The 18,053-nt window shown below is 33.3% G+C and overlaps 1 protein-coding gene and 1 pseudogene across 3 annotated transcripts in view; one reads left to right on the top strand and one right to left on the bottom strand.

Annotated features, from left to right (window-relative positions):
* The window catches only part of ABCD2 (ATP binding cassette subfamily D member 2), a 70,451-nt gene that overhangs the window by 24,717 nt on the left and 27,681 nt on the right, over positions 1–18,053 (bottom strand). The gene's annotated exons all lie outside the window — the stretch shown is intronic.
* On the top strand, positions 3,375–3,454 carry LOC122240588 (annotated as a pseudogene).

Raw genomic sequence — 18,053 nt, forward strand, 5'->3', positions numbered from 1 at the left:
TTTTCGCTATTTGACTATTAGAAACAGTGGGCACACACCTAAGAGTGGAATTTCTGGGGCATATGATAATTCTTTGTTTGCTCTTTGAGGAACCACCCAACTGTTTTCTGAAGTGACTACACCATTTCTGGTCACATTTCTTCTACCATGTCCCTATATCTTCCTCTCTTCTATATGTCTTCTATATCTTCTGTCTTATTCTTTATCTTTCCTTCTCCAGTCTAACCGTAATTTTTTAAAAAAATCAGAATTAGGATGCATAATTATTTGTTTACATTATATTAAGCATTCATCTAACGTGACAGTATCCTAAGTTAATATCTGGTAATAATATTAGTAGCATAAAATAGAAACTGACTATCAGAGTCAATGAGTAGTTTTTCAGCTGGTACTCAGACAAGTTAAGGAAGAAATCCAAGGAAACCTTAGTAGGTAGTACTTTTGCTAATTTCCAAAGTAAATTAGAAGCACAGATATATTCTATACCTTAGTATAAACCTCAGATATAATTTGATCTGTAGAACAGCCATGACACAATATATAAGGGAGACTACAATGAATAAAATACACCTGAACATTCATTTCACAAGTGTTTCTATAGGATTCTACCATAAGACTTGATTAACTGGTAATATTGGATGAAATCATATTTTATATCTACATTTCAGGGAAGACAGTATAGAGTCATAGTTGTGATAATAGGCTCTGGGCTGAAATTCCAATCCCACTATGTACTAGCAATGTGACCCAAATTCTGAACTAGAACTACCTCATTTTTAGAGTAACTTACTTTATTGCATTTGTTATGAAAACTAAATGAAGCAGTGGGTTTATATAAATCTTAAATGAAGCAATGTAGTCAGAACACTTAGTATAGTATAGGCACATAGTAGGCACTCAATAAACTGTTACACACAAAAAAAATCACCTCTACTTAGGCTTAAGTTCTCTACCTATGTGAAGAAGCAACATCTTAAAAAAAAAAAAAAAAAAAAAAAAACAGATGCAAAGGAATTCCTATTTAACCAGCTAAGATACTTGTGATTTTATACCACATAGCAAATTTTTATTATTTTCACAAAATTAATAAATAACAAGTACATAATTATGTAAATTTTAGAAATCGTATTCTGTTAAACACTCAAGAAACCATCTTGGGTTTACCTAGAAGTACTTCTCTTAGTAACTGGAGCACCACTTAGTTCACTGGAGCAACTTATAAGGGCCTCGAAGGTATTAATGCACGTAAGGCTTCCTTCCATGTGCTTTCTTTGTAAGAAGAACTTGGAGCTCCGAGAAAAACTCTGTAACTTCTTTAAAAGGCTAATTTACATTATTTATGATTTTGCTACGCTTTTTGAAATATGTCAGTTCTCTTTGATGAATAGATAGGGAAATTTATTTCAAAATGGCTCTTCATTATAAGGCAAAGTAAATATGTTTTTGCAATGCTGAAGTTTTTATTGGGTTTATAAGTCTAATAACATTTTGAATAAGCACTCTTGAAATAAAAGTCAAAACAAAACAAAACAAACATGGTGTTTAGCCACAAAGTATTTAAAATTCAATCAACGTGAGATTTAAGCAAAATGCCAAATCATAAACATATTATGATGCAAAATGAGGAACAGCAAATATGTCCACATAACTTATTATTTGAGCTATTTGTTAATCAAATGATGTAATAGAATATGAAAACTGCTAGTTTGAAAATTTATGTAAAGGGAATACAGATGAAATTATAAAAAAATTTATAAAATTTTATATTTATAAGGACTCAACAAATATTGCTTTATTAAAGTCCCATTTTCTCTCAATTATTGTTTAAAAATCATGTAAAATGGTAAAAACAACACATTCTATATGTGTCCAATGAGGTACATGGCAACTAAGGATATTTTGATAGGTTTTATTAATATAAGCATTTAAAAATATTATGAAGCCACCACCAAACTCTCTGGAAAAGCTATATCCAGAGAAGTTGGGATGATACTGAGTGTCTTCGGAAACATAACAGATGAGGACCTTATACCCAATGTTTATGTGATTAATTTGCATGTGATCCTTTCCAGCTCATAGGCCTGAAGTTTAACGTTTTAAGCTAGCTCAAGTTCCTCTGGTCCTACTAGAGTTTTACAGAATTGATAAGCACTTAAAGTACCCTCTACTGAACTTTCCTTTCTAGACATATAGACCTATTCAGATCATCTTCTAAATATTTCAGGTAGACCAGTTACCATGTCAGAATGTTATTAGCTTACTTGCTCTGGCCCATCAGAGAGGGGATCCTGCAACATACCTACTACAAGCAACAAAATAGATTGCTTATAATTAGCAGATATCAAAGAAGAAGCACTAACTAGTTTCAATTTACTCTTCTCTAAGTAACATTTAGAATCACCACTATTTGCTGTGGAAAAGATATTGGAATAAATTCATAGGTATCACATTATAATTTAAATAATAATTATTATTTAAACAATTATCATAATTGTTTTTCTTTGTAATCTGGGATGACTTCAAATGCATCTATATTTAAAACTATTAGTTATAATAGTAAAATTAAAATTATTTCAGATCAAATCAATTCGCAGTGATTATGGCTTTTTATATTTATATTACAAATGTCTCAGGGTACACTTATAATTTGTATTCTACTCCCACTTTTCTGTGTTAACATTTAAAAATCTGACAGTTTATGATTGCTTTGGTAAAATGTATTAACATTTCTTAGGGTTTATACTCATGGTATCTCTATTTTTTTCTTTAATAGAGACAAAAGTAGAAAGAAGGAGAAAGTGTTGAGAAATGTTGGCTCTGTCTCTTGTGCTTGGAGTCTGGAATGATCACCCAAAATGTGAAATGTTTCATAGTCATCTGGAATTTAATTTTCAACAATGGTTATAAAAATTTCACAGCAATATTAACTAGATTTAAACATGATATGTGTTAAATTTAAGAATAAGGTACTGCTAAGTACTGCTGTGTAACCATAGTGATAAGAAGTTAGCAATCTGAAAGCCATAAGGTCTAGCTATTAATAATTCATATAAATGTACACACTGGGACCAATCATGTCATCTGATTTTTCTCATGAATAGCAAGAATTAAATTTGAGTCCTCAATGCATAAGTCATTCCTAATATTCTTTAAATAAATATGTAGCAAAAAGAAGAAATACTCAACTAAGGAGATATGAACTATTATCGAAATTATATTTTTAGAATGTTATTCCTAGGCACCAAAGGAGAGATGTGCACTGCCCCCTGAAGAGCAGGGACTATATTTATTTCCAAGTAATAAGAATAATGTAGTGGAATAATCAAAGTATGGCTAACCTGATGAGAATGCAAACTTCTTAAAAGTCAACTTTAATCGCTTCTCGGCCTTTTGGCTAAGATCAAGTGTAAAAGTCAACTTTAAGAATATTTATCATTATATTAGATTACCATTTGAAATCCCTATTATTTGACTTTTTGACCTACAAAAATTCTAATTCCATATGGTGCAACCTAATAATTGGCTCATAAATTGAGGAAAACTTTTAGAAGCAAAGGAAGATTATTTCCATTATTATTTTCATAAATTAACCCATAGAAGAGTTAAATATGAAAAAAATTATCCTAAATATTTTCCCAAGCAAAAGAAAGCTACAGGAAATTGTTTACATTTATAGATTCTTTAAGAGAGTTTTAAAAAACTGAACTGTACCAACTACTACACAGGAAGTACCAAAATGTATACTTTCAATTGTCAGCCAATTGCCCAAAGATATTTATGCAAAGTTTACTTGCTTTTAGTCTAATAGTTATAAAGCAAAGGAAAAGAAGTGAATTAGCTACAGCCATATAACTGAGCCTTCTTCATGGCAAAAATCATTTCTTTTACAAGGGACATGTGAAGTGGCAAATATCATAAAGAGGATTACGTGACATATCTAGTGCATGCAGCAAAATAAATAGTTTGCTTCCTAATTAGTATATGGAGCCAGACTGATTTGGCAGTAGAAACCAAATCTATGGAGATGTTCATCCACTCATTTATTCAATCATTCATCAGGTGTTCATTGCACTGTTATAATATACTATTCTTTAGATTCAGTAGGTACCACCAGTGACATACAGATATGCAGATGCCCTTTCTAGCTTATATTCTATAAAGATTTGTTCAATAGTAACTCAACATGGGCAAAGTCTGTTCTAGTAATAACTCTTACTCCCTAAGCCCAGATTTGTCTAATTTGGGGGCAGCAAGACCAGTGTATGTGTAACCAACTGGGTATGGGGCTCCATGAGTAGCCCTGAATTAAGCATATCACATTCTTCCTTTATTCCAGCAACCCTTTCAGACCAACATTCCACTCAGGCAATGGTCCGGGTAGCCTGCATCTTACTTAAATAAGCACATTCTTTGTCCTTCAGAGGCTCTCCCTATTTTTTTTTGCACTTAGAGATTCATTAAGAATCAAAAAGTCTGAAAGCTAGAAACCCAGAGGAAAATGGTAATTGAGATATTTAACTTGCATTCCCCTATATTCTTACTTAGGTCCTTTTCCAAGCCACATCCTCATTTTTAAATCTGACAGCTGAGGCAAAAGAAAGGAAAAAGAAAAAAAAAAAAAAAGCAAAGCAAAGGAAAGCAAGGATCTCACTGAAAATACTTTATTGACTATGAGGGTACTCTGTCCGCCATGGAGAGAGGAGGCAAACTAGGTCTTCTAACCTCCCTCCTGATCTCACATGCTCCTGGTTCTCTAATAGTCATTCTCTGGTTTTATATGTGTGGCTTAAATGATGGTCTACTATAACATAGTTCTTCTATCCCTCCAAATAGGAAATCCTGGATTTGGGACGTATTTATATAGAAACAATTCAAAGGAATGTGCAGATTTTTTTTAAAAAACGATTTTTTAATGTTTATTTATTTTTGAGAGACAAAGACAGAGACTGAACAGGGGAGAGGCATAGAGAGAGGGAGACACAGAATCTGAAGCTGGCTCCAGGCTCCGAGCTGTCAGCACAGAGCCCAATGTGGGGCTTCAACCCACGAACCAGGAGATCATGACTTGAGCTGAAGTTGGATGCTTAACCAACTGAACCACCCAGGTGCCCTAGGATGTTCAGATTTTTAAGTATCTACAAAACTCATTTGACACATACACATCTTGGCCTGCAATGCAGTTTGTCAATGTGGGTGCTTTTGGTGTTATTTAAGTGTTTTGTTCATTCTGTTGAACTACTTAAACCAAAAATCTTGCACTGTTGCAGAATACAGTCTCTTTTTTTGACAACATAAAGGTTAAATAATGATTTTTAACGCCATAATCCATTGTTAAAATTAAGATTTGCTTGTTTTATATCTCTTCAGGAAGACTGATTTTAAATTAAGGGAATATTTTTAGAGATTTTTTAAAACTTTATAGATAAGTGGGTTTTAGAAGAATACGAAAGAATAGAGAACATATTCTAATCTGAAAGTGATCTGAACATAGTTTAAAGGAATTTCAATGTTACACAAGAATATAGTTTCCTTCACATTAACATAAATGAATGACAGGCAGTACTATGCTAAAATTGCCTGGGGTTGCCATGTTCCCCTAGCATTGTATGGACCTCTGCTTCTGAACAATAGCTTGATATTAATACAGATTTAGCATACCAAACAACCCTAGATGGTGATACTTGCAAGGTCAGGCAAGAGAGTAGTAATTTTTTAGAGAAATATGCCCTGCTGCTAGCAATACCCAAGTGAAAATGACTTTAGAGTCAGACACACGTAAGTTCAAATGTTAGCTGTAGTCAGCTGCTTGACTTCAACCTAAGTTTTCTCACCTATAAAATAGGAATACTAATGCCAACTTTATGTGTTTTCATACAGAAAAATTAAGAACATATAATATGTGTAGAATAGTGACTAATGCATAATAATTAGTGTATTTTAAATTAACAAAAAGCAAAACAAAACAAAAAACAAAGTAGTAAGTCCAGAGATACTTAACCCTTGCTAAAGATGCCTCAGGATCCATCAATTATTTCAAGAGGTCATAAGATTCTCAACTAAAAATCAATATTAACTCACTTTATGGTAAAAAATAACATAGGCTAGTCAACTATACTTCAGTTAAAAAAAAAAAAAAGTAAAAATGCATAGGCTAAATCATTAAAGGCATGAGTGGAAATGCCATCCCAGAAAGCATGGATTAAATGCTGGCACTGTTAAAAGAAGAAGTTTCATGTCATAAGCTCATCTAACTAAGAAAAACAATTGAAAAAGACAGAAATTTTTGAAAGTGAATGCAAACTATAAAAGAATCATAGTTTGTTATTCCCCATAAATCTGGGACAGCGCTCAAGAAGATTTAATTACTATGATTGTCTGAGAAAACATTTAAGGTCAAACAGTGGTTTATTTTTTCTTTTCAATCACAGGTAGATGTTTTTAATGTGATTATTTTGTTAATCTGAAAATAAGAGGCAGTGAATGCAGAGGGATTTATATCCAGAGATTTGATGAACTCTAACTTCGGGCTCTGAAATGCTATGTAACTCAAAGTATTAAAGTCTCTAATCTCTTTGAACTCCAATTTAATTATTCAAAATATTCTATTTAGCATGACTTATGCAGAGCATAATCAGTAAGTGCTGTTTATACATTAAAAGATAGTCAGAGGTAACTATCTATATTTAATTTTCTTTACAATCTTTTTAATCATGCTATCATTCTTACATACAATCAAATTTAGGATTTTTCTCTTTCATTTAACTTAAAAATGTGGTTCATAACTACTTTATTAAGCAGTATTTACATTTAGTCTAGAAGATTAAGCTACATGGTACTTGAATATACTCTCCTGGAATGAAGTAGTAAACAATTACTGAACTGATAAATAAAATGTTTTTTTTTTTTTATAATTTCAGAATATCTGCTGACAAAAGAGAATGAGAAGTAATGATTATAATAGAAGTTATGTCATCTTTTATATTTCTCAAGGAGCATTAACAGACTAAAATTTAACATATAAGCTTATATTACATATATAAGGAAAATGTACCATTTACTTATAAAGAGGAGACAAGTTCCTTAGGTGGAAATTAGACAAATGCCAGACAGACCCACAAAGTACCAAAAATTTTTAAAAACTCAAAGAGGGGTGCCTGGGTGGCTCAGTCAGTGGAGCATCTGACTTCAGCTCAGGTCATGATCTCATAGTTTGTAAGTTCAAGCCCTGCATCAGGCTCACTGCTGTCAGCACAGAGCCCGCTTTGGATCCTCTGCCCCTCCTCTGCTTACTCTCTCTCTCAAAAATAAACAAACAACTGTTTAAACTTTTATTAAAAAAAAAAAAAGTAATTCAAAGAACTTCAGCATGAAGAACACTTTAGCACTGCTTAAGGACCTAGGGGATGGGTACTGTTATTTCCGGGATATATCAATGACATAATATTAGTGGAGGTGAGTCTAATAAATGTTTGCTTTTCTCAGAGTGGTGTATTAGAGGAAAGGTGTATAGGGCAACCTTGCTTAGAAGTGTCCAAAAAGAAAAACAATAATTGTATGTGTACTTGAATCTGAGGCATTTCTGATCTATTTAGTCATGGGAGAAACATCTAATTCATGACAACTGTTAAAATCCTAATTAACTTTCAAAACCTGGGTCAAATGACACACTGTTATATCATGGTTTTCCTCCTTTTGAACATCTACAGCATTTCTTGCTTTTCTTGAGGCACTTTTTCCTACTTTTATTGAAGTTGATTGCATGTTTTTGTTTATAACCAAATTTAACATAAGCTCTACATTGAGAGTGATTATGTCTTACTGTCTATCCTACATAGTATCTTATAGCAGGGCTTTAATAAACACTTAAAATTTAAAAAAAAAGAGTACTGACAAAAAATAATATACATTAATGTTCCCAAGATATGAAGTATAATATCCTGGCCATTCTATGCCTCTTTTTCCTCCTTTTGTTTTTTCTGTTGTCTGTTTCTTTTACAAAATGTTTAGTCAAATTTAATTCAACCCTTATAATACAGTCCTCTCACTTTCCTAACCTTTTACTTCTCAACCCCCAAAGTCAAAGATAGACAAAAATTTGCACAAGTTTTCTTTTCATACACAATTATGGGAAGTCTGAATCTATTTCAGATCTGTTGAATGTTAAGTATTAAGGCATAAGGATTGAGTAGTAACAACATCATGGTTAAAATTTCTGTCCCAAGATATTTCTACCAAGGAAGGGTAGTGAGAGCAAGAGCTCTGGGAACAGAATTACATAGTGAGTTGGTGACCAACTGGAGACTGTTGCTGAGGAGAAATATGTGAAGTATACAAATGGTCCTCTGGATGATTAAAAAGAAGAAAAAGTAATATGAAAGACCCAAGATTTTGCTACCTTTTGTTAATAAACACCTATTTCTTACGTCTTTCTTCCTTCCCTCCCTTCTTTCCATTCCTTCCCTCTTTGTTCCTTCCCCACTCTCTCCTTCCCTCTCCTCACTCTCTGTGCCCCCAAACCCCACCAAAATGTTTCAATTCCCCATTTAGGTGAATGTTAGCATATAATAATGTTTTGTTAGCAGGTGAACTAAACAAGTAAAAGATTGGACTTTTGAGGTTTAATGGCTGAAGAACTACAACATGACTAATGGGTCATAAATTAGTGGATTAGTGAATGCAAAAGCAGATCACAAATCTACCCTTGGGTAGTTGGGAAGACAGAGAAACTGCACCAAGAATTGACAAAAGAAATTCGGGATCTGTATTCAAGTGGAAAACTTTTCCTAAGGGTCAAGATGGCTAACAGTAGGGAACAATGAGTTTCAGTCATCAGTTTGAAGATTACAATACAGTCACATTATTCAGGAATTTCAGTCTCCAATAGCCTAAAATTGCCAAAATATTTTTTAAAGTTACATCTGAGCAAAACAAAACATTTCACCATATATCATCCCATAGATTTAGAGTACTAAATCTACATTAGAGGTAACATTTTTCTTTGCTAAAACGTATCAAATGTTCTAGTAGTTATTGTATCCAATCATTAATGAAATAGGATGAGAGGAAGCTGTTTTGAAACTAATTTATCTAGCACAATATTTATTTCTATTGAACTAAGGCCCAGATTTTCTTTTATCTGGTTCTCATTATTAACATTGTTTAAGTATTAGAAGACAGTATCTGGGCTGATATTGAGGAGATTTCACAATTTCTTAGGAATTCAGGTTTCCCAGCTTGCAAAGTGAGCCACAGCAACACTCTCTGAAGATGTGATTTAAAATGTAAGTGTCGGGGCGCCTGGGTGGCTCAGTCGGTTAAGTGTCCGACTTTGGCTCAGGTCATGATCTTGCACTCCGTGAGTTCGAGCCCCGCGTCGGGCTCTGTGCTGACCGCTCAGAGCCTGGAGCCTGTTTCAGATTCTGTGTCTCCCACTCTCTCTGACCCTCCCCCGTTCATGCTCTGTCTCTCTCTGTCTCAAAAATAAATAAACGTTAAAAATAATTAAAATAAAATAAAATGTAAGTGTCCCAATTTGCTTAATTAGAACATGTATTTTCCTCAGTTCACTTTTTTCTTTTGAATACAAATGATATTATTAGATATGCACCTTAACAAAATCCACTCCTTTTCCCCCATGAAAATAACAATGAGATCCACCCTCTATCAAGAAGTCTTTCAGTCATAAAAAGTGAAAACAGGGAGATTTTAATAAAGTCTGTTAGTGACTGATGAAATTTATTCTGTAGGTACATAAAACTCGATCCTGTATTCACTTTACAGTTTTTGTTTCTGCCAAAGTAGTACTTAATCAATATTCTGCTTCCCTAAATTAATGCAATAAACCATTAGATAATAATTCTCATTAATACGAATATTTGAAGAAGAAATGTTTATTGGCAAATATTTTGAAGTAGGTTGTCACAGCTTTTTTTGAAATCATAAACACTTATGAGATTATTTTCAAATGTTCTTGAAAAAAATCAGCAGTGTTTAGGATATAAGAAATAAATACTACATTTAGTCTCTCTTGGTTTACATATACATTTATGTACATTCTATGCTTTTTTGCATATTATTTTGCATATGAGATATTTGTCTTATAAAATTTTAAATATAAATACAAATTTTCATATTTCTAGAAGCTATATAATGAAGATAAAATGACTTTTAACAGTAATTATTTTAAAACACATTTAGCCTTAAAAAACAGAGTTTCAGTCTCATTTCTTCTTAACTAAGTTGCAGTTGACCTTTTGCTTAGCCAACAGTAAATTTCATAACTAAAAACAGGTTTCTCAGTGATTTAGGTTCATTGCAAAATAACATAGGTCTCTCTGAGGGCAAACACTGGGATTTATGTATTTTCTTTATTTTCCCACTTTTTAAAGATTTGGTAAAATACACGTGGCATAAAATTTGCCATTTTAACCATTTTTATGTGTACAGTCCAGTGGCATTATTTTGGTTTTTTTTTTTTTCAGTTTTACTGAAATAAAATTGACATACAACTTTGCGTAAGTTTAAGATATAAAAATGTTGATTTGATGTACTTATATATAGCAAAATGATCACTGAAATGTTACCTGATGACTTTATCACTTCACATATTTATCATTACTTTATTATGGTGAGAACATTTTAGATTTACTCTCTCAACAACTTCCAAGTGTATGTTATTGTTAATGGTCATCATGACACTGTGCATTAGATTCCCTGAACTTAATCATCTTCTAACTAGAATTTTGTGCTCCTGACCAACATCTTCCCATTTCCTCTACTCTCTGGCTCCTGGTAACCACCATTCTATTCTCTGTTTCTATAAGTTTGGCTTTTTTAGATTCTACATGTAGGTGTTATCATATAGTATTCATCTTTCTTTGTCAGATATTTCACTTAGCATAATGCCCTCAAGATCCATTCATGTTGTCATAGATACCAGGATTTCCTTCTTTCTCTTGGCTGAAGAAGTTTCCTGTGTGTGTGTGTGTGTGTGTGTGTGTGTGTGTGTGTGTGTGTACTATATCTTCTCTTGCCATTCAACTGTTGATGGACACTGAGGTTGTTTTCATATTTTGGCTATTGCAAATAATGCTGCAATGAACATGGGAATACAGATATCTCTTCAAGATCCTGTTTTCATTTCCTTTAGTTATATATACCCAGAAGTGGTATTGCTGGATCATATGACAGTTCTTTTTAATTTTTTGTGGAGCTTCCATACTGTTTTCCATAATGGCTAAACCAATTTACATTCCCACTAACAGTGCACAAGGATCCCCTTTTCTCTACATCCTTGCCAACACTTGTTATCTTTTGTCTTGTTGATACCAGTCATTCTCACAAGCGTTAGGTGATATCTCATTGTCGATATGGTTTGCATTTAGTGATGTTACCATCTTTTCATGTACCCGTTGGCCATTTGTCTTTGAAAAAAGTGTCTATTCAATTCTCTGCCCATTTTTAAATCAGACTGTTTGAGTTTTTGCTAATGAGCTGTATGTGTTCTTTATATTTTTTGGATATTAAACCCTTACTAGATATAAGATTTGCAAATATTTTCTCCCCTTCTATATGTTGATGTAGTCCACTTATTGATTTTTGCTTTTGCTGTTTGTGCTTTTGGTGTTATATCCAAAAAATCATTGCCAAGACCAATGCCAAGGAGCTTTTCCCCTACTTTCTTCTAGGACTTTTATGGTTTCAGGTCTCACATTCAAGTTTTCAATCCATCTCAAGTTCATTTTTTGTGAGTGATGTAAATACAGTTCCAATTTCATTTTTCTACCTGTGGTCATCTAGTTTTTTTTTTTTTAAACCTTTATTAAAGAGACTATCCTTTCCTCATTGTATAGTCATGGCTCCCTTGTCAAATATGCAGGGGTTTATTTAATAATAATAATTAAATAATAATTTAATAATAAACCTCTGATCATATGCAGGGGTTTATTTCTGGTCTTTTGATTCTATTCCACTGGTCTATGTCTATTTTTATGCTAGCATCATACTGTTTTGGTGACTATAGGTTTGCAGTATAGCTGAAATCAGAAGTTAATGCTTCCAGCTTTGTTCTTTCTCAGGATTGCTTTCTCTATTCAGGTCAGTTTGTGGCTCCACACAATTTTTAGGATTGTTTTTTTTCTATTTCTGTAAAAAATGCCATTGAGATTTTGACCAGAATTGCATTGAATCTATAGACAGCTTTGGGTAGTTTGGACATTTTAGTAATATTAATTCTTCCAATCCATGAACTTGGGATGTCTTTCCATTTGTGTCTTCTTTAGTTTCTTTCATCAAAGTCATATAGTTTCAATATACAGATCTCTCACCCCCTTGGTCAAATTTATATCTAAGTACTTTATGGTTTTCAATGGTATTGTAAATAAGATTATTTTACTTCTTTTTCAGATACTTTGTTGTTAGTGTATAGAAATGCAGTTAATTTCTGTATGTTGGTTTTGTATCCTACAACTTCATTTAATTCATTGATTTGTCCTGAATGTTTTGGTGGAGCCTTCAGGCTTTTCTATATATATGTAAGATCATACCATCTACTAACAAAGACAATTTACTTCTTCCCTTTTGATTTGGATGTCTTTTATTTCTTTATATTGCCTAATTGCTCTGGCTAGAAATTCTAGTACTATGTTGAATAACAGTGGTCAGATTAGGCACTCTTGTCTTGTTCTTGAGATCTTAGATAAAAAGCTTTCACTTTCAACTTTTCACTGTTGAGTATTATGTTAGCTGTGCGTTTGTCATATATGGCCTTTTATAATGTTGAGGTATGTTCCTTACATACCCACCTTATTGGGAGATTTTGTCATGAGAGCATGTTGTATTTTTTCAAATGCTTTTTCTTCATCTATTGAGATAATCATACGATTTTTATTCTATTCATGTGGTGCATCACATTTATTGATTTGCATATGTTGAACACATCCCAGGAATAAATCTTCCTTAATCATAGAATGATTCTTTTAATGAGCTGTTAAATTTGGTTTGTTAGTTTTGTTGAGAATTTTTACATCTATATTTATCTCGGATATTGGTCTATAGTTTTCTTATTTTGTAGAGTCCTTATCTTGCTTTGTTATCAGGGTAGTGCTGGCCTCATAAAATAAGTTTGGGAGTGCTCTCTCCTCTTTGATTTTTTGGAAGAATTTAAGAAGACTGACGTTAATTCTTCTTTAAATGTTTGTTAGAAATTAACCAGTGAAACCAACTGGTTTTGGCTTTTCTTTCCTGGAAGGTTTTTCATTACTAATTTAATCTCCTTTCTTGTTATTGGTCTTTTCATATTTTCTTTCTTCATAATTCAGTCTTGGTAAATTGGTTATTTCTAGGCAGTCATCCATTTCTTCTAGGTTATCCAATTTATTAGTATAACATTGTTCACAATAGTTTTTTAAGAACGTATATATTTTAGATGTATCAGTTGTAATATCTCCCCTTTCATTTCTAATTTTATTCATGAGTCTTCTTTCTTTTTCCCTTAGTCTAGCTGAAGGTTTATCAATATTGTTTATCTTTTCAAATTATTAGCTCTTAGGTTTGTTGATCTTTTTTTATTGTTCTTTTGGTCTCTATTTCATTTATTTTTGCTCTGATATTAGTTATGTCCTTCCTTCTGTTAACTGTGGGCTTTATTTTTTCTTCTTTTTCTAGTTCTTTGAGGCACGAAGTTAAGTTTATTAGAAACATCTTTTTTCATTTTTAATACAGGCATTTATTGATATAAATGATCGCCTTAGAACTGCTATTGTAGCATCCCATATGTTTAGTTTCCATTTTCATTTGTTTCAAGATTTTTAAATTTCTCTTTTGATTTCTTTTTTGACCCATATTGGTTGCTCAGGAGCGTGTTATTTAATTTTCACATATTTGTAAATTTTCCAGCTTTCCTCCTATTATTGATACTAGTTTCACACTATTATAATGAAAAAAAAATACTTGGTATGATTTCAATCTTCTTAAATTTGCTAAGACTAGTTTTGTGTTATATGTCAGACAATGTTCCATGCGTGCTTGAGAAGAATATGTAGTTTACTGCTTTTGGATAGAATATCTGTATATGTCTGTTAGGTCCATTTGGTGTAAAGTATGGTTTGAGTCCAATGTTTCTTGTTAATTTTCTGTCTGAATGATCTATCTGTTGTTGAAAGTAGGATACTGAAGTCCCCAACTATTCATGTATTGTGTAACTTCCTTCATATTTGTTAGTATTTGCTTAATATGCACCCATATTTAATATTTGTTAGTATTTGCTTATATATGCACCCAACTCCACTGTTGGGTGCATATATATTACAATTATTGTACCTTCTTGACACATTGGACACATTATCATTATATAATGACCTTGTTTGTCTCTTGTTACCATTTTTCACCAGAAGTGTGTTTTGTCTGATATAAGCATGGCTACTCCTGGTGTCTTTTGGTTTCCATTTACATGGAATATCTTTTTTCATCCCTTCACTTTCAATCTATTTGTGTCCTTAAAGCTGAAGTGAGTCTCTTGTAAGCAACATATAGTTGGGTCTTGTTTTGTTTTTTTTTGTTGTTTTTTTGTTTTTTGTTTTTTGTTTTTATCCATCCGTCCTGTCTATGCCTTTTGATTGGAGAATTCAATCCATTTACATTTAGAGTAAGTGTTAATAGGCAAGGACTTACTAATACTGGCTTATTGTTTTCTGGCTTTTTTTGTAGTTCTCTGACTTCTTTCTTCCTCTTCACAGCCCTCCTTTGTGAATTGCTGATTTTCTTTTTTCTTTTTTCTTTTTTTCTTTTCTTTTTTCTTTTTCTTTTTTTATTTTTTTTAATTTTATTTTTTTTAATTTACATCCAAATTAGTTAGCATATAGTGCAACAATGATTTCGGGAGTAGATTCCTTAGTGCCCCTTACCCATTTAGCCCATCCCCCCTCCCAAAACCCCTTCCAGTAACACTCTGTTTGTTCTCCATATTTATGAGTCTCTTATGTTTTGTCCCCCTCCCTGTTTTTATATTAGTTTTGTTTCCCTTCCCTTATGTTCATCTGTTTTGTCTCTTAAAGTCCGCATATGAGTGAAGTCATATGATATTTGTCTTTCTCTGACTGACTGATTTCACTTAGCATAATACCCTCCAGTTCCATTCACATAGTTGCAAATGGCAAGATTTCATTCTTTTTGATTGCCAAGTAATACTCCGTATATACCACATCTTCTTTATCCATTAATCCATCGATGGACATTTGGGCTCTTTCCATACTTTGGCTATTGTTGATAGTGCTGCTATAAACACTGGGGTGCATGTATCCCTTCGAAACACACCTGTATCCCTTGGATAAATGCCTAGTAGTGCATTTTCTGGGTTGTAGGGTAGTTCTATTTTTAGTTTTTTGAGGAACCTCCATACTGTTTTCCAGAGTGACTGCACCAGCTTGCATTCCTACCAACAATACAAAAGAGATCATCTTTCTCCACATCCTCGCCAACTTCTGTTGTTGCCTGAGTTGTTAATGTTAGCCATTCTGACAGGTTTAAGGTGGTATCTCATTGTGGTTTTGATTTGTATTTCCCTGATGATGAGTGATGTTGAGCATTTTTTTCATATGTCGGTTGGCCATCTGGATGTCTTCTTTGGAGAAGTGTCTATTCATGTCTTTTGCCCCTTTCTTCACTGGATTCTATATTTTTTGGGGTGTTGAGTTGGATAAGTTCTTTATAGATTTTGGATACTAACCCTGTATCTGATATGTCATTTGCAAATATTTTCTCCCATTCTGTCGGTTGCCTTTTAATTTTGCTGATTGTTTCCTTTGCTGTGCAGAAGTTTTTTATTTTGATGAGATCCCAGTAGTTCATATTTGCTTTTGTTTCTCTTGCCTCCAGAGACGCATTGAGTAAGAAGTTGCTGTGGCCAAGATCAAAGAGGTTTTGCCTGCTTTCTCCTCAAGGATTTTGATGGCTTCCTGTCTTACATTGAGGTCTTTCATCCATTTTGAGTTTATTTTTGTGTATGGTGTAAGAAAGTGGTCCAGGTTCATTCTTCTGCCTGTCGCTGTCCAGTTTTCTCAGCACCACTTGCTGAAGAGACTGTCTTTATTCCATTGGATATTCTTTCCTGCTTTGTCAACGTTTAGTTCGCCATACATTTGTGGGTCCCTTTCTGGGTTCTCTATTCTGTTCCATTGATCTGAGTGTCTGTTCTTGTGCCAGTACCATACTGTCTTGATGATTACAGCTTTGTAGTATAGTTTGAAGTCCAGGATTGTGATGCCTTCTGCTTTGGTTTTCTTTTTCAAGATTGCTCTGGCTCTTTGGGGTCTTTTCTGGTTCCATACAATTTTAGGATTATTTGTTCTAGTTCTGTGAAGAATGGTGGTGTTATTTTGATAGGGATTGCATTGAATATGTAGATTGCTTTGGGTAGTATCGACATTTTAACAATATTTGTTCTTCCTATCCAGGAGCATGGAATCTTTTTCCATTTTTTTGTGTCTTCTTCAATTTCTTTCATAGGCTGTCCATAGTTTTCAGTGTATAGATTTTTCACCTTTTTGGTTAGATTTATTCCTAGGTATTTTATGGTTTTTGGTGCAATTGTAAATGGGATAGATTCCTTGATTTCTCTTTCTGTTGTTTCATTGTTGGTGTATAGGAATGCGACCAATTTCTGTGTGTTGGTTTTATATCCTGCAACTTTGCTGAATTCATGAATCAGTTCTAGCAGATTTTTTTGGTGGAATCTTTAGGGTTTTCCAAATAGTATCATGTCATCTACAAAGAGTGAAAGTTTGACCTCCTCCTGGCCAATTTGGATGCCTTTTATTTCTTTGAGTGAATTGGTGATTTTATGTGGTAGTATGCTGATTCCCTTGTTTTTATCTATGAATCTACTATAGGTTTTCACTTTGTGGTAACAACCTAACTTCAATTGCATATAAAAGCTCTACTCTGGGGTGCCTAAGTGACTCAATCAGTTGAGGATCCAACTTAGGCTCAGGTCATGATCTCACAGTTCATGGGTTCAAGCCCTGTGTCAGGCTCTGTGCTGACAGCTCAGAGCCTGGAAACTGCTTCGGATTCTGTGCCACCCTTTCTCTCTGCCCCCTCCCCTGCTCATGCTCTGTCTCTCTCTGTCTCTCAAAAATGAATGATCATTATATTTTTTTTAAAAAACTCGACCCTTTCTTTTATGTTCTTAATATCACAATTTATCTCTTTTTATATTGTGTATCACTTAAAAGTTACACGAGTTGTAGTGATTTTTAGTACTCTGTCCTCTAACTTTCATACTAATATTTAAGTGGTTAACATACCATCTTATTACAGTATTAGAATATTCTGAATTTGACTATATATTTACCTTTACTAGTGTTGTATATGTTCATATGTTTTCATGTTACTAGCTAGCTTCATTTCAGTTTCAAGAACTCCCTTCAGCATTTCAGGCAGGTCTAGTAGTGATGGATTCCCTCAGCTTTTGTTTGTCTGGGAAAGTCTTTATTTTTCCTTAATTTCTGAAGGATGATTTTGCTTGATTATGCACTTTTGTATGCCTTGGAAATGTCTTGTGTTGTTCAGGTTACAGCTATATTCAAGATCTGTACCTTTCTGGGGTGCCTGGGTGACTCAGTCGGTTTAGCCTCCAACTTTGGCTCAGGTCATGATCTCACGGCACATGAGTTCGGGCCCCACGTAGGGCTCTGTGCTGACAGTTCACAGCCTGGAGCCTGCTTTGGATTCTGTGTCTCCCTCTCTCTCTGCCCCTAACCCACTCGCATTCTGTCTCTGTCTCTCTCAAAAATAATAAAAAAAAAATTAAAAAAAAAAAACGAACTGTACCTTTTATATTATTTAGGAAATCTAAAATAGCTTAAAATATAAAATTTATATATATATATATGATTTTATTTGAATTGAGAGTAGAATTCTATGATAGAATATTTTCCTCATGATTCTATGCCTTATAACCTAAATTAAAAATTAAAAATCCATTTACTTAACACATTAGTGTCTGAAACTTAAGCTTTGGCAGGATAATTTAGTTGTCAGATTCAGAAGATCTC

The sequence above is a fragment of the Panthera tigris genome, chromosome B4 (genome assembly GCF_018350195.1).
Source record: "Panthera tigris isolate Pti1 chromosome B4, P.tigris_Pti1_mat1.1, whole genome shotgun sequence".
Lineage (NCBI taxonomy): Eukaryota > Metazoa > Chordata > Mammalia > Carnivora > Felidae > Panthera > Panthera tigris.